The sequence below is a fragment of the Suricata suricatta genome, chromosome 4 (assembly GCF_006229205.1).
Source record: "Suricata suricatta isolate VVHF042 chromosome 4, meerkat_22Aug2017_6uvM2_HiC, whole genome shotgun sequence".
In the NCBI taxonomy this organism is placed as follows: Eukaryota; Metazoa; Chordata; class Mammalia; order Carnivora; family Herpestidae; genus Suricata; species Suricata suricatta.
The window spans coordinates 121,391,478-121,407,743 of NC_043703.1; the positions used below are offsets into that span (position 1 = coordinate 121,391,478).

The window sequence follows — 16,266 nt, forward strand, 5'->3', positions numbered from 1 at the left end:
AATGAAGTTGGAGAAAACAGAATTGGATTGAGGATTGAAGCTTGAGGAAAAGATATGAAGTAATAATTGGGATAAGTGAGGGTAAGATTTTAGGGTGTCCCTAAGGGCTAACTTGATGTTTGTGGTTATGAGTATTTCCCGGTGGTATCTATGTGGAGGGGTTCGGAAGAATTGAGGGCAATGGTTTTCTCAGCTATTATCATGTTATTCATACAGAGTTTTCATGTTCCAATATGAGTAGCCTAATGCTAATAAATTCTAGTGAACGTTATTCCAAGACAGGGCCTCTTCTCACCACTCACAACTTCCCAGCAATCACAAACTTAATGTTTTTTTTTTTATAGTGCTGTCAAATCGCCAGGCTTAACTTAGAAATGTTACACTTAAAACTTCAATTTTAAAGACTCAGTTTTAAAGAATACATTAAGTGTCTGTGAATCAGGAAAACTATTCATAAGAATTTTTATATTAAGTAAAGTTGAGAAAGAATATATTTAGACTATTCAATACAGAAAAATAAATTATGAAAGAAAACAATCAGCCATTGAATTTTCTGGCATTGATTGTTTGCACACCATATCATTGCAGCAAATCTCCAGCATCATGATTTAGAAGAATTTATTTTTAGCTAAGGTAGGATGAGAAGTGTGTTGAGCTTTTTTGGGCAAGGGGTTGTCAACCCTTAGAGTAACTCATGTTCTATAACACTGAGTAAGCCTCATTTCTATCCTTTTACATTAGGAAATGATTTTACATGTGAATAGACAACATCAGAGAAGTAAATTATAACATCAAAGAATGTCTAGTGATTCTATGAGTGCTGGACTTTTGGGGGCAACTTTGTTTTTCTGCTGTGTCAATTTAAATTGGTCCTTGTTCTGAATTCTATCATGTCCCCACATAAAGAATGAAAAATAATTTTATTACAAAGAACCATTGATAACAAATGGCTTTCTTAAAACTCCTCTACCTTTACGAACTAGTAAATTAAAAATGGCAGGGAGTCAAGAAAGGAACACATTCTCATTTACTTTGTTGTGAATTCTAAAGTGATTCACAGCAAACTAAAGAAATAAAACACAAGGCATCTGTTGTTGTTAAAGGAAAATTACCCATTTTATATAAGCCTAAAGCAGCATCATTTAGTAGGATCTCCAGGGCCATATTAAACCATGCCTTACTTCTTTGTTTGGTAATTTAGGAAGGGGAAAAAAAGCTTTTTATACATTGTCTTTTTTTTTTTTAAGAAATATTGCCTTTGACAAAGCACTAAGCACATTTAGAATTTTAACAATTCTATGTTTTGAAGGTTATGGATTTTTTATATTTATTTATAAGTACTAGGAGTTACAGCAGAGTCGGCATTCTTGACCACACTTTGCTAGATGCAACTACTGACTGAATCATATAAAGTAATCCTAGAACCAAACTTAAATCCTTAGAATCACCTTTTGAAGGAAGACTCTTTCTTCTGTTAACGTAATTTTGGCAGGTCAGTATAGTCTTTGGATTAAGAAAAGCAGGTTTCAACACAGCTCCAATTTCTTTGAAGTAAGACAGGCACCCAAGAGACATTAATTGCTATCTCTTCTAAGCTATTTCGTATATAAGATGATAGATCTAAAAATTACAGAGTTGGGGGGGTCAGATATGGTCAAGTCTAAACATAATTCTATAAATGAAGAAATTTGGGCCAAGGTCAACTAGTTTGTCCAAGGTCACATAGCCAATTAGTGAATTCTTAGTCATTTTGTAGAGCAGAGGGATGTATCAACATGAGCCTTAACAATTTAAATAGAACTTAGTGAGTTTTCATCTGAAACCTAATTTTAAAAATCTAGACTCACCAAGATGTTAGTTTAATTGGAGTGTGAAAATAGTTTCTCTACAGTTATACAATGTCACTCCTGACAAACTTTGTCGAGCTACTGTTGGAAATCAATCACTGCTACTTTAAACTTCCATGCATTAAAAACAGAATCAGTGATACATCTCTACTTCTTGTGTGTTATACTCCCACATTTTCTTCTGGAAACTCTGCCTGCCATTCTGACACTCTGTCAACACAACCAGTCAAGTTCAGTTCCTTACAGTTTCCTGGATAACAAGTATATGTAACTAGAAATTACATCTTTGAATTACCTTTTCAAATATGCTGCAAAGAGAATACAGGATCTTCTTAAGTGTGCTATTTAGGTATTTGATCATGTTGCATACTTTCTTGCCTGGCTGTATGGTTGCTATCTCTTTTTTGGCATAAGGCCAAGAGGGCCAGGCATGACCTCATTCTCAAGCACATCTCTTCCTCCTTGAACGCATATAAAATGTCAATAATGAAATGTTCCTTTGATTCCCAAAGTAGATGTTTCCAATCTTCTGGAGTACATTGTTAAATTGGTTCTTCACCTTGTTTGTAAGTTGTACAGTACTTCCACATGCTGTTTCAGTTGAAACTTACTGAACAGATTTCTTCAGACTCAGTGGTATGCCAAGAGGATGGTGGCTAGAGCAGCCTACCTGAGGTCCTACCAATGAGGGAGTGTAGTCTACAACTTAAGAATAATGATAAAACTTTATGATGTTGGTCTACTTTTCAATATTACCATGATATCAATTCTCAACAGTCTTCAGAGGGTGTTTGTTGCAGTCTTCATAAAATACTCCTCAAAAAAATCTTTCTTTTGGCGGACATTCTAAAAAGATGCTGTATTTACTGAAGTATAAGAACACATATGTAAGCTTCAGACTGGCATATTTTCTGTTTTGGGCCTTACATTTCATATGGAAGTTAATTTGGAGAATTCCCAATTATATAGCTGGTTCATAGATTATGTGTTTAAGAGTCAGTTTAAGTCTTAACAGTTTAGAATGATTTGAGTTCTCTTAGGAGACAGTGTGTTTCTAAAGCACCTTTGGTACTACATAATCTTGGATTTAAACCGTAAATTGGAAAGTACAGAGATTGTAATATGAAAAAAAATAGAACAAGTCACTTCATTTATTTTACTGTATGTTTCCACTTGGAGTTTTAATTGTGTTTAAAATTTTAAATGGCAACACAGTGTGAATTGTAAGATATAATATTTTCATTTGATAAGAGTAAGTTTTTAATTGGTCCTACATGAAATATAATGGTTTGGTACATAGAGGGTGTTTGTTGCATGTGCCAAACTGTTTGCTCCTATTTGGAAGAATATTTGAGAGTAATTTTCTCCTACTAAGAATTAACTGAGAGTTCTGAGTACATGGTTCTGAGGTAGGGTACACGAAGCAAAGAGCATGATACTAAAAAGGGATGTGTGCATGAGCGTACACATGGGTGCATATGTGAGTGAGCATGCATGTGTGGTGTGTCTGTGGTCTTGAGATAAATATAACTTATTTTATACTGTGTCCTCGTAACCATAATCTCCATTTTGGGGAAGGAATCTAAGAAGAGATGGCTAAGAAGACTTATTTATCTGAGGATATTTATCTTAGCAATACAGTGGTTGATAGCAGTTCTCAATTGGTCTGTTACATTTAGTAAGTACACATTGGTCAAAGTTTATAAAAAATGAATAGAAAGTTGAGGTGCCTGGGTTGTTTAATCGGTTAAGCTTCCTACATTGGCTCAGGTCATGATCTCAGCGTTCTAGGATTGAGCCCCGCATCAGGCTCTGTGCTAACAGCTCAGAGCCCAGAATCTGCGTCAGAGTCTGTGTCCCCCTCTCTCTGCCCTCCCCTGTTTGCACTCTGCCTCTCTCTCAGATATAAATAAACTTTAAGAAAAAAATTTAAGAAATTAGTAGAAAGCATCTAATTCTATATGATCCTTATATGTGAATAAATTAATCAGTAAACAGAATTTTGGGAGAACTGATACATTATTCACACTTATTTGTATGACTGTGACTTGGTTCAGAACTTTAAATTTGTGCCAAAAATGCACACTATCAAAAAACCTGTCAGACATAGTAATAGCAAACAATAAATGAATGAATAAATACATAAAATAAATAATAATAAAAAATAATGAATAAAGTTATTAAATCTAAATAGCAAAATTTATAGATGCTTGAACATGAATGAGATCTGCCAGTCACCTGCTCTATGACTGTGGGTCAGTCACTTCACTTTTCTGTTCTTGCTTCCTTATATGTAAGGTGAAAAATCATAAAAACACCTCATTGTTTTTGTCCAAATTAATAAATTTTAGGTAGATGGATAGATGATCAATGGGGGCACATGGTTGGGGTTTAATAAATGTTAGCTTATGATTAAATAGAATTCAAGACCAAAGGTCTACATACAGAAATATATATAAAGATCCCTAATAGCACACTTATATTTCTGACTTTAAAAGAAAGGCAGTGACGTATTTCCATACAGAGCCAATGTCACCAAATTCTTTTTTACTCAAATATAATCAGTAACCAATTTATATCTATTTGCAGTGGTAACAATCCTATTAGTAAGAATGTCAGTGCAACTGGTTATGTATGTAATGTATCTGGGTAGTAATTGTTCATCATAGTATTGTCAGTAATATACTCATCTTAAAATCATTTTTTAAATTTAAAAAATAAGAATTGCATTGTTCATTTTTTTGGCCTATGGGAGTAGTAGGATTTAACCTCATAGCACTTCTGATGATGATACCATTCTGTTCAGCCATAATCACAGCCCAAGAGGAAGAGAGGGATGAAGCTTCTCAGACGACGAGGCTGCCGTGAGAACCAGGTGTCAGTAGACAGTCGTCTTATAGCACTGGTCATCTGCAGTCCTTTTTGCCTAGAATCAGTAACGGGGGCTTCACTCTCCTGGGAGCAGGTGGCCTCTGGCCAGCCTTACTGTATGCCCTTCTTCTTCTTTTTTTAATGTCTATTTGTGAGAGAGACAGATAGAGCATGAGCAGGGGAGGGGCAGAGAAAGAGGGAGACACAGAATCTGAAGCAGGCTCCAGGCTCCATGTTGTCAGCACAGAGCCTGCAATGGGGTTGAAACCCACAAACCATGAGATCATGACCTGAGCTGAAGTCAGATGCTTAACCGATTGAGCCACCCAGGTGCCCCACTATATGCCCTTCTTAAAATGGAAAGCAAAAGTAGTGAGATTGGGATGCCACAAAAATGAATACAAAATGGCAAGACCTGTGAAATACCATAATAAAATATCAAGGACTCCTTCAATCTAAAGCACCCTGTGTTTGCCGCAGCCATTGTTCATTGCCACCTTATAGGGAATTGAGGTGACAGAGGTGGTGAGGGGAGGTTTAGGCTGTGACACAAAGAAAGCTGCCCTCCTTCTTGTCAGTCTTTGGTAATGCCACAGGCCTGAATCATCAGTCCCAAACCTTCAGTCAACCACTTAGAATACTTTGGTACTGTGAGGGACTCAGCAAGGATCTCAGAGAGATTAAAAAGTAAAACGTGGGGCGCCTGGGTGGCTCCGTCGGTTAAGCCTCCGACTTCGGCTCAGGTCAGATCTCACGTTCGTGGGTTCAAGCCCCGTGTCAGGCTCTGTGCTGACAACTAGCTCAGAGCCTGGAGCCTGCTTCCGGTTCTGTGTCTCCTTCTCTCTCTGCCCCTCCCCCTCTCATGCTCTGTCTCTCTGTATCAAAAATAAATAAAACATTAAAAAATTAAAAAAAAAAAAAAGTAAAACGTGAGCAGAAATTAGTTGACCGAAGAGGGATGCGGAAAGAGCATTTCAAGAGAAAGAAAAAGCACAGAGCCTTTGATGCCAAAAAGGAATACAGCATGTGTGGAGAACTCAAAGTATTTTATTCTATGGAATCATAAACTGTTGACCGAGTGGATTGCGTGATGGCCTAGGTGGGCAAACCAGGGCTGTGGGCTACATGCAGGCCACCAGTTGTTTTTGCATGCCTTCCTCCCACATTTTTACATTTTTAAATGATTTTTAAAAATCAAAAGAGGAAAAAAAAGTTCTTTAAAATTAATTTTAAAAAAAAAGGAAAAGAAAGAAATGGGGGTGCCTGGGTGGTTCAGTCAGTTGAGCGTCCAACTTCGGCTCAAGTCATGATCTCATGGTTTGTAGGTTTGTGCCCTGCATTGGGCTGACTGCTAGCTCAGAGCCTGGAGCCTGCTTCAGATTCTATATCTCCCTTTTTCTCTGACCCTCCCCTCCTATCTGTCTGTCTGTCTCTCTCTCTCTCTCTCAGAAATAAATAAAACATTAGAAAAAAATTTTTTAAATCAAAAGATGAATAACCAGACTCTATGACATGTAAAAATCATATGAAATTCCAATGTTAGTCCCCATAAGTGCAGTTTTATTGGAAGACAGCCATACTATTTTTTTTGTTTTGTTACATATCTTGTCTATGACAACTTTCATGCTGCTACAGCAGAGCTGAGGAGTTGCTTATGAAAGACCATGTGGTCTGCAGAACCCAGAATGTTTACTATCTGGCCTTTTATAGGCAATGTCCTCTAACTTGTACTGTGGAGGAGGAGATGTAAGATGAGTGATGAGACATTGTTATTGAGTTGGATCATGAAGCCTCCTCTAGTTTAGATGAGGGACTTCTATTTTATTCTGAAAGGCAGTGGAGAGCAACTAAAGGGTTTTAAGCACCTCACAGTTTCTGAACTTGGATCTTCATCAATTTGCTTCCTTTCATGCTTTCTTGTGTTGGATTTCTGGGAGAACACTTTTACCTAGTTAGTAGTCTAAGCATAGCATCCATAGATTAGCCCATTCACAATGTTGTGCTTGTCTAAAATAAATCATTTCCATTTGTAAGTGGGAAAAGGGATCAGCATTATCCATTTCAGAAAACCCTCCTTTACCTCTGCGTCTGAGTCTAAACTGTGAGCTCAATTGTGATGTTAACTGATGAGTCCTAAAGAAATGGAGTCCTCTTTTTCCTCCCCAGCCTTGTGTGTGAGTGTGTGTGTGCACACACACACACATGCACACACACATGAACGAAGTTAGTTGATATTATTAGTCAAGGGGTTACTTTTAGGGAAAACAACACTCCATTCAAAGGAAGCATTGGTGAAATAAAAGTGGAGAAACAGACAGAGAACAGCTGTATCCAGACATCTAGAGTCTAAACACTGAAGAGAAAAATTTGGAGAACTTGTCGTAGCTCCATGGGGACAATTTATCTTTCTCCAATTTAGCAGAGAGGCTATTTTCTGCTACATTTGACAGGTGGGTGAGTTCTAATCTGCATGTCTATTTTGAAACATTGCTTACCCAAGAATTAAACATCTGGTTGAAAACGCAGGCAGTGGTTCAAAAACCTATTACTTGAGATCAGTAGTTTAAAAGAGTATAACTGATTATTAGTTGTTTTCAAAATTGGAATAAGGTGATTGTAATCAGTTAAAGAGATGGGCCACTCAGTTTCCTCTCATGCATTAACACTGCTGAATTTTGTCTTATCACTTACCTTTGGAAAGTGCAGTTCTTCCTCCCAATATCTAGTCATTTGCTCTGGGTCACCATAGCACAGGGAGAATCTAAATGTGGGTGGCAGTGTCGCATGTCCTTTGTTAGAATTTTACAGTTAGAATTTTAAATTGAACTATCTTTTCAGAATTTCTTATCTACTGACTACAGATTAGATACATCTGCCAATCTTGCTGTGTCATTTTTAAATTCTTATTTTCCAGAACTATTAACACAGTAATTTTGAACTGAATATTGATATTGACTTGAGTGTGGGCTAAATTGTTAATTTAGAGCTTACTTTTTATTTATTTTTTAAAATTTTTAATGTTTATTTATTTTTGAGACAGAGAGACCATGTGAGCAGGGGAGGGGCAGAGAGAGAGGGAGACACAGAATCTGAAGCTGGCTTCAGGCTCTGAGCTAGCTGTCAGCACAGAGCCTGACTTCGGGCTTGAACTCATGAATGGCGAGATCATGACCTGAGCTGAAATTGGATGCTTAACTGACTGAGCCACCCAGGTGCCTCTAGAGCTACTATTAAATATTAGCAAAAAAAATTTAAGGGCTTTGTATTAAAATCTTTCACATTCTGGTGACACAGAGAAAGAACCAGTGATTAAAGCTTTTAGCATTTTAGATAACTTACCTTATACTGTATTGAATGAATGAATGTATGTATATATAATTATAATTTCATCATATATTTACATATATAATTTTGTTTTTAAATTTGTAATGATGCCTTGTACATCACTTATTACTTAATTGACTAATTTTAGAGAGGGAGTTTAGGGGAGGATCCTGGGTGGGGGGAGAGAGAGAGGGAGGGAGAGAATGAGAGAGAGAAAGAGAATATCTTATGCAGGCCCCAAGCTCAGTACGGAGCCCAATGCGGGGCTCAATCCCATGACTCTGGGTCATTGCCTGAGCCAAAATTAAGAATTGGACAGTCAGCCAACTGAGCCACCAGGTACCTCTAGATCACATTTTTATAAGTTAATAATAAAAAAAAGTTAATACATTTTGGTAAAATATATATGCATATATGTGTATATGCACATATTTACATAGGAATATGCTTACATACATAGAATCATACATTTGTATTCATCTTATCCTTAGCATCAATCAACTATTATGTAATAGCCATTGACTCATTATTTGTTGCATGAAATAAAAAAGCAGTTATTTTTTAAAAATTTTTAAAACATTTATTTATTTTTGAGAGAGAGAGCAGTAGAAAGAGAGGCAGAACATGAGCAGGGGAAGGGCAGAAAGAGGAGACACAGAATCTGAAGCAGGGTCCAGGCTCCGAGCTGTTGGCACAGAGCCTGCCGTGGGGGCTCAAACTCACAGACTGCGAGATCATGACCTGAGCTGAAGTTGGACACTTAACTGACTGAGCCACTAGGCACCCCTCCAAAAAATAAAAAATAGTTCTTAAGTGCAGCATAAGTTTTAGAGATGTGAAATCCTTATTTGGGTCTGTAACTAAAACATGCATTGCAAGCTGGATCTTATATGTATGAATTCATAACTGTGATTGTAGGAGAAAATTTCCTACTGTGGATAAAAAAAAAAAACATTTTGATTTCATTGTCCGTCATTGTGTGCCTCATATTAAACTTTGGCACATATCTTTAACTTGATCGTTCCAAATCTCAGTGTTTAATGGCAAATATCTTAGAGAAACTGGAAAGCAGGTAGCTGACATATGTTTTAGGCATATTCACTTGGGCTTCTTTAAAATCAGAGAATCATAGAAATGAGAGTTTTAAAAGCTAGATGAGAAAGGAATTCTTTCTGTATCCTGTCCAATTGAAGCAAGAAGGAAAGGGATGCAAATCTGAGGCTAGTAAGCAAGAAATAATGCCTGAATGCATTTTTTGCCATTCCTCTTTATTCATAAATATTAGTTAATTCGGATTCTTAGTTCTAAGTGTAGATTTCCTATGTGTTTGTAATTACAATTACAACTTTATATTTTAATTTCTTTTTAAATTTAATTGTTTTGCTTTTATTTCTTAATAAAATGTTAAAACAAATTTTAAAAATTAAAGGGCTTTCTACCCTCTTCAGCAGAGTTCTGCACTTTGTCCACATTATTTGTTTATGAAATGGATAATATTTCTTCAAGAAGAAAAATTCTCATGCTCTAAAGTGTGGAAAACCTCTGATCTAGACCAGTGATTCTCTACCTGGGGCAAACACTGCCCCTTGTCTTTACATGGACATTTGTTGACATCTAGAGAGATTTTTAAATTTTTTAAAGTTTATTTATTTTTGAGAGAGAGACACACAGAGTGTGAGTGGGGGAGGGTCAGAGAGAGAGAGAGAGACACAGAATCAGAAGCAGGATCCAGGCTTGAGCTGTCAGCACAGAGCCCGACACGGGTCTCGAACCCATGAACCATGAGATCATGACCTGAGCCGAAGTCGGCCGCTTAACCAACTGAGCCACCCCAGTGTCCCCCTTTTTTCTAAAATTTTTAAATGTTTATTTATTTTTGAGAGAGAGGCACAAAGTGTGAGTGGAGCAGGGTCAGAGAGAGAGGGAGATATAGAATCAGGAGCAACGAGAGACATTTTAGACTGTCATGTGCAGGTGAGTGCTATTAGCATCTACTAAGTGGAGGCCAGGGATGTTCTAAACATGCTCTAAGGCACTGAACAGTCCCCACTCACTTCTCCCCACATCCAGAATTATCTGGGCCACAATGTCAGTTGTGCCAAGATTGAGAAACCCTGTTCTAGACCAATTCCTGATTTTGCTGATGAGGAAACTGTACAGTGAGGTGAGGACACGCTCATTCACACAGTTTATTTCATGCCTGAGTATAAGTCTTGATTTTCTTTACTTTGTTTTTTTGTCCTTTACCTGAAGATCTATAAGAGGTGGCAATATGGAAAGAAAAACAACACCCAAAATATAAATGTAAAAGAAAAAGAATAGCACTTTATAGTTCATTGCATATGCATGATTGCAATAAATAATTCTCTATTAACCAGCATACTGATTGTAACAAAGATTAAAATACACTATCCCTGTTTGTAAAGAACTATCTAGGTGGGAAGATTGGGAAATAAAAAGTTGTGAATCAGTAAGTAGTATACTGAAGTGTTTCTACGGTGCTGTGTGAGTGCAGGTGAGGGAGGGAGCCGCTAAGCCTGGGGGTGGTATGGGGAGACGCTGGGGGAGCTACGGAGAGGCAACGGGTAATTAGCGTCCTGGAGAGGAAACTGTGGTCCTGAAAGAGAAGGGAGTGAAGTGCTTTCTGGGTAGAAATAACAGTACGGTAAAAGTCATGGAGGGTTCAGTGTATGTTAGTATATTCTAATGACAAATGAGCAATTTGCCTGCTTGAAGTTATTTGAGAGCAAAGGATGAAGGAGGGGAGAGCAAGCCTTTCCCTCACAAAGATTTCCAATCATGTGCCACAGTTGACATTTCATTGTAAGAGGTCTGTTCTTTTTGGATTAAAAATTGCCCTTTCCCTGCCATGATTTCCAGGGAAGAAATGTGTCTAGGTACACTGTGTCTCCAGAGGACTTTCAGGGGACAAAATATATCCAATTGCTTTTCTTTATGAAAAATAAAACTGACTCACTAGATATAAGACGCCAGAGGGTTGAAGAGGTAAGAGTGGCACCACCAGGGGCTTGAAAGAATAAGAAAAGTTTGGGATGGTGGTGGTAGGCACCAGGTCAGCATGCCTCCTTTCTAGTGTTGTGAGTGCTTCTGAAAGGGTACTCTTGTGGTATTTTCACAACCAAAACTTTTATAATTTTGGAGGTGTGTATTCTAATTTTATTATCAATATATTTTCCCAATGTAGTTGGCTAGACAGGCATTAACACATGTTACAATATGATAAGGGGTGTTGCTTACTGACTCCTGGCTGTACAGACCCTGTCAGTCCGGTAGTTTGGTTCAAATATACAGTTAACAGTAAACATTAGAGGCATTCTTTTACTTTGTAAAATGCAGAAAGGATTAGAGCCACCATTATTATAGCTGGCACATTTTTATGAATCACACAAAAGACCCCTCTGGAAGACCATTTAGAAAGGTACTCCTTTCTCCTTGCTCTGGTGACACCTGCCAGGGCAACTGGCCATCGCTACTGGCTTGGTGAAAGGAACATGAAGTGGATTTCAGCCCAACTTGCATTCCTTCTGCCACAGAACATAAACTGTATTATTGTGTGCAGGGATGCTGGAAAGGATGAACCGAGAGGCATAATTCATATTGTAGATTAGTCATATACACTTAGTGTAATTGCACATGCTGAGAGAAAGATTAGATGTATATGCATGTCTGTGGGTATATCTGTGTTCATGTGTGTCCGTAGAACCGTTTCTGCTATTTCCGCTCAGCTGATCTCTCTAAGAAGGTGGATAACATCTCAACAGATACGGCTCTGGTGAATTACCCCATCCTGGTCCGCCTTCTGCCCACATCAGCATGCTGTGTTGCTTTAACAACAACCAGGGCCTGTGTTACTACCCCAAGGAATTCCTCTGTCTCTGCAAGCACCTTCTATGAAGGATATCTTTATCAATTATGAATCTAGCTTAACCACAGCGCTTACGTTCCCTTTTAGATACCCATTCTTTATATACACATCCACCCTTGATGTCTACATGGTGCTTCAGCACTGTCCTTCTCCGTACCAAACTCATTCTGCTCTCATTCACCGTGGTTGTGGCGATAGATACATTGCATACAACCCCTTTTGATTGGTGAAGAGTTTCTAGCTTGAGTGGGCTCTGGGGATGGCTCCTTGCATTTGTCACAATGACACTGAACTCTATAGACCCTGCCTTTACTCTAAACAGACTGTTCTTTCTCATGCCACATGGAAATTTACTGTGTCATCCAACGAGTGTTTGAAAGTTTACTTTGTGCCGGGTCCTGAACTAGTCTCCCTACTGCCTGTCTGCCTTTCCCTGCTTGTCTTGTATCATTCATCAGGATGGACACGTGGAGTAAAGGACAGGTTTTACATTAATATTCAAGGAATCATCTCACCAGGTCTGCTTTGATCTCAAAGTTAACAAGTAAATTATATATCTTTCTTTTTTCTGCATTTTTGTAATAAAACCCCATTAGAAAATTTACAACACCAAGGTATTGCAGTAATGCTCACTGTTGTTAGATTAAGAGGCTGGGCAGGTAGTTGCGTTATGCGTTAGTTCTCTTAGTGCGTGTTTAAGGAATGCATTTCACTTGTTTCAGTGCCCCTGCCTTCCCAGTACTTCGCACTGCTCATCTGAAAGCTGTAATGCATAGCCCCTCTGCTGGGCATCACCTTCTTGCTTACAGCTTGTGAATTGGCCCCACCCAGTAGGTAGGTAGGAACTTCTGTGTGAATATTTTCCCCTTCTTCTGATTTATATTCATTCTTCTCTTTCTTTGATGTTGAGTAAGAACTTTATTTCTGTTTTTACTTTGATTCTCCTTTAATGTTTTATAAGGTGTGTTCAGGACTCTCAGTTTCTTTATACCCTGTTGTGCCATTTTAAATGCCTTAAAACCTTTAATTTTTGCTTAGATAAATAAACATTTGAAACGACTGAAAAATGAAACAATATAAAATGCTGTAATAAGTAAACAAGTTCATAAATATTTATATATTTTAATGTAACTTCTTAAATTCAAAATAGGACAAACGTGTAACTTTCTGTAGATATTATAAAAATTATTTGGAAAGGATAAGAAAATAAATATTCAGAACATCATATTGCTTCTATAAACAGCCACAATCTGCATGCCATTTCAGTGCTTAACTTTTATAAATTAGTGTTTATGGAATTCATCATGATCAAAGTATCTTCACATGTAAAGACTGATGTTTGATATCAGTTCTCCTTCTCTACAGGACACGGTAGGACAGGTTTATAGATTACTGCAGTCTTCCTGGCTGGAGATAATAATATACTACTTAACATTGTATAAAATAATCCTTTTCTTTTTCAAATTGAGTGAAGATTGGGAGACAGTCCTTGATATTCTTGACCTATTAAAATGTTAAATGTTTAATCTAAGGATTTACATTTCAATCAGGCAGCTCAAATGGAATAAAACTGAAAAGCAAAATGAATCATACCTCCTTCACGGAGTTTTATACTTAGAGCAAGCCCTTTAATTGCCATGTGGGCTAGTGAAATGCCATTGATGCCTTGAATCAAGAGGGTTTTGACCTCAGGAAACATGGCTCTTACATTTGAACCTAACACAGGATGAATTTTAATAGTTATTCAAAGACCATTCTATCTGAAGATAAAGACTTTAACAACAAAAACAAAAACAAGTTATAATATCCACTTTAAACTTATTAACAAAAAGAGACAAAGGAGAATAGGAAGCAATTACTTACTTAATAACTATGTAAAGAATATTGAATATATAAAAGGTTTTCTGCCAGGGACTAAGGGCAGTGGGAAAGTCACAGCACTTTTCTCCCCTTCATTCTTTCTGTCAGTGAAATGGGGATGAGCTGCACATCTTATAAGGTGACTATGGGAATTAGGGGTAATATATTAAAAAATATTTGGCACTCAGAAAACTGTAACTTGGATGTTATTACTATCAACAACAATGAATGCAGGCTAAGGAGTTTTCACTTTATCTGTAGGCAGTGACGATCCATTAGAGACTTTGAGCAGGAGCAGCTGTTGTACATACTTTGGCTGAAGCTCTCCATGGGAATAAGCTTACAGAGATCCAGAACTAGAGGTGGAAGACAAATGAACTAAGATGAACTAGAGTGTGGAGGTGGGGTTACAGAATTGGACTAAAAAAAGGAAGGATGGAAGAAATATTAAGGTCATAGAATCAGAAGTATTGTGGCTACATTTTCAGGGCCAAGGGGGAGATTGAAAGGATGGCAAAAACATTTACAGGAACAGAAACACCGTATCAGGAGTGGGTATTCAGATCAGCAGAGAAAGGGGAATGAGTTGTGATTCAGACACACCAGGCTTGGAGTGCCAATAGTGGCACTCATTGGCTGCTACTAGTTATTTTTCCGCATTATCAGGAAAGAATTCCCGTATTTGTCTTGTGTGAATTCAGAAACCCTGTGTGTATCCAGAGAGATGATACTTTTTGAGTCGCTCTGCAGACTTGGTGGGAAGATGGTAGGAAGGCTGTTCCTGAGCCTGTAACCTTCTGCCTCACTAGGTTCTGAGAAGCTCAGGTTCTTCTAAAGTACTGTCCTGGAACACTGGATGACACCTCACAGTTGCCTTGTTTCACAAAGAAGCAAAACACAACCTTTCTTAATGGTGCCATTGCTTTTATCCATATTATCACAGATGTTGATTATCTTACTTATTTCTTATCTTAAAATACAGTATTTCTATTGTGCTTACAGAGTTGTTGGCTCAATCTGTTTCTGAGAAAATGCTCAAAACTAACTTTGAGAACCTACCTAGGGACACATATGAAGGGCAGATCCTATGTAGGAAACATTATATTTGTTAGTTGTGAGAAAGAAAATGTGAATGGATGTATCTATCAGTAGAGATGTTTTGGTTGGCGAGAGACACATTAAAACCCAGTGAGAACATTCAGTTTATAATTTTTTTAATGTTTGTTTATTTTTGAGGGGGGAGGGGCAGAGAGAGAGGGAGACACAGAGTCTAAAGCAGGCTTAAGCTTCTGAGTGCTCAGCATGGAGAGTGATGTGGGGCTCGAACTCATGAACTGTGAGATCATGACCTGAGCCGAAGTCGGACGCTTACCAACTGAGCCACCCAGGTGCCCTGAGAACATTCAGCTTAAATATTCTATTTTTATTATCTCCATTCCTTTTATTTTTTAATGTTTATTTATTTTGGGAAAGAGACAGAGTGAATAGGGGAGGGGCAGAGAGAGGAAGAGAGAGAGAGCTTGATCTTAGGACTGTGAGATCATGACCTGAGCTGAAATCAAGAGTTGGTGCTTAACCAACTGAGCCACCCAGGCACCCCAACCATTCCTTTTAATGAGAGATGCCACAGAGGTGTTTGCATTGCTTGCAAATTAATTTCAGCGACAGACCAATCAGCTTTTAAATATGACAATGCTGCCTAAGAGGAGAGTACTCGTATATATCTGTCTTTATATTTGTGTTGTGTGTTGTATGTCTGTGTGGAATGTGTACGTGTGAGTCTGTCTGTGAGTACATACATGTTCATAGTAATGTCCACATCCTTTATTTTCAGAGAAAAGTCTACAGAGACTTAAGACTCCACATCAGTCCTCCCATTATTTTTTGTTTTCCCTTTTCAGTTTGAGCTATGGTTTATCCACATTCTTTATGGGCTGAATGTGCCCTGAGGCCTTTTCATCAAAGGAGTACCTTTGTCATCAAACACAATCACATACACTGCTTCTAGCTGAACTGAAGGAAAAAGAATGTGTTGGATTATTACTGAAATACTCTCATTTTCTCCTTTTTGATTTTAAAGGTGAGATATAATTTCTAAAACAGTGTTAGGCAAAAGTAGACTCTCAAAGATATTTAGTTTGGACTGTGTTTGGATATGAAGTGGAATGGTAACTCTAGCACAGTTTTGCCTTTGTTTGAAGCAAGAAAACCTATGGCAGTCTCTCCAGTGATATTATTTGATTTATGCTTTATTTCTTTGTCTCGTGGGCAATGAGAATAGACTGAAGATAAAGTGGCTCAAAGACTGCTGGTGACAGTGCATTTAGCTGCACAGTGTTGCCTCCTCATCCCTTCTATTACCTTTCTTGGATTCCAAATATGCTGCAGAAGGAAAGCTCATCAGATTGCTGTGCTATCATTTGATTAGTGGCCCTCAAACTTCAGCTGGCCTAATTTCTTTTTCTCTCTCTCTTTTTC

At 37.9% G+C, this 16,266-nt stretch overlaps 1 protein-coding gene across 3 annotated transcripts in view; it reads left to right on the forward strand.

Annotated features, from left to right (window-relative positions):
• Positions 1–16,266, forward strand: part of CTNNA2 (catenin alpha 2) — a 1,129,701-nt gene that overhangs the window by 204,536 nt on the left and 908,899 nt on the right. The gene's annotated exons all lie outside the window — the stretch shown is intronic.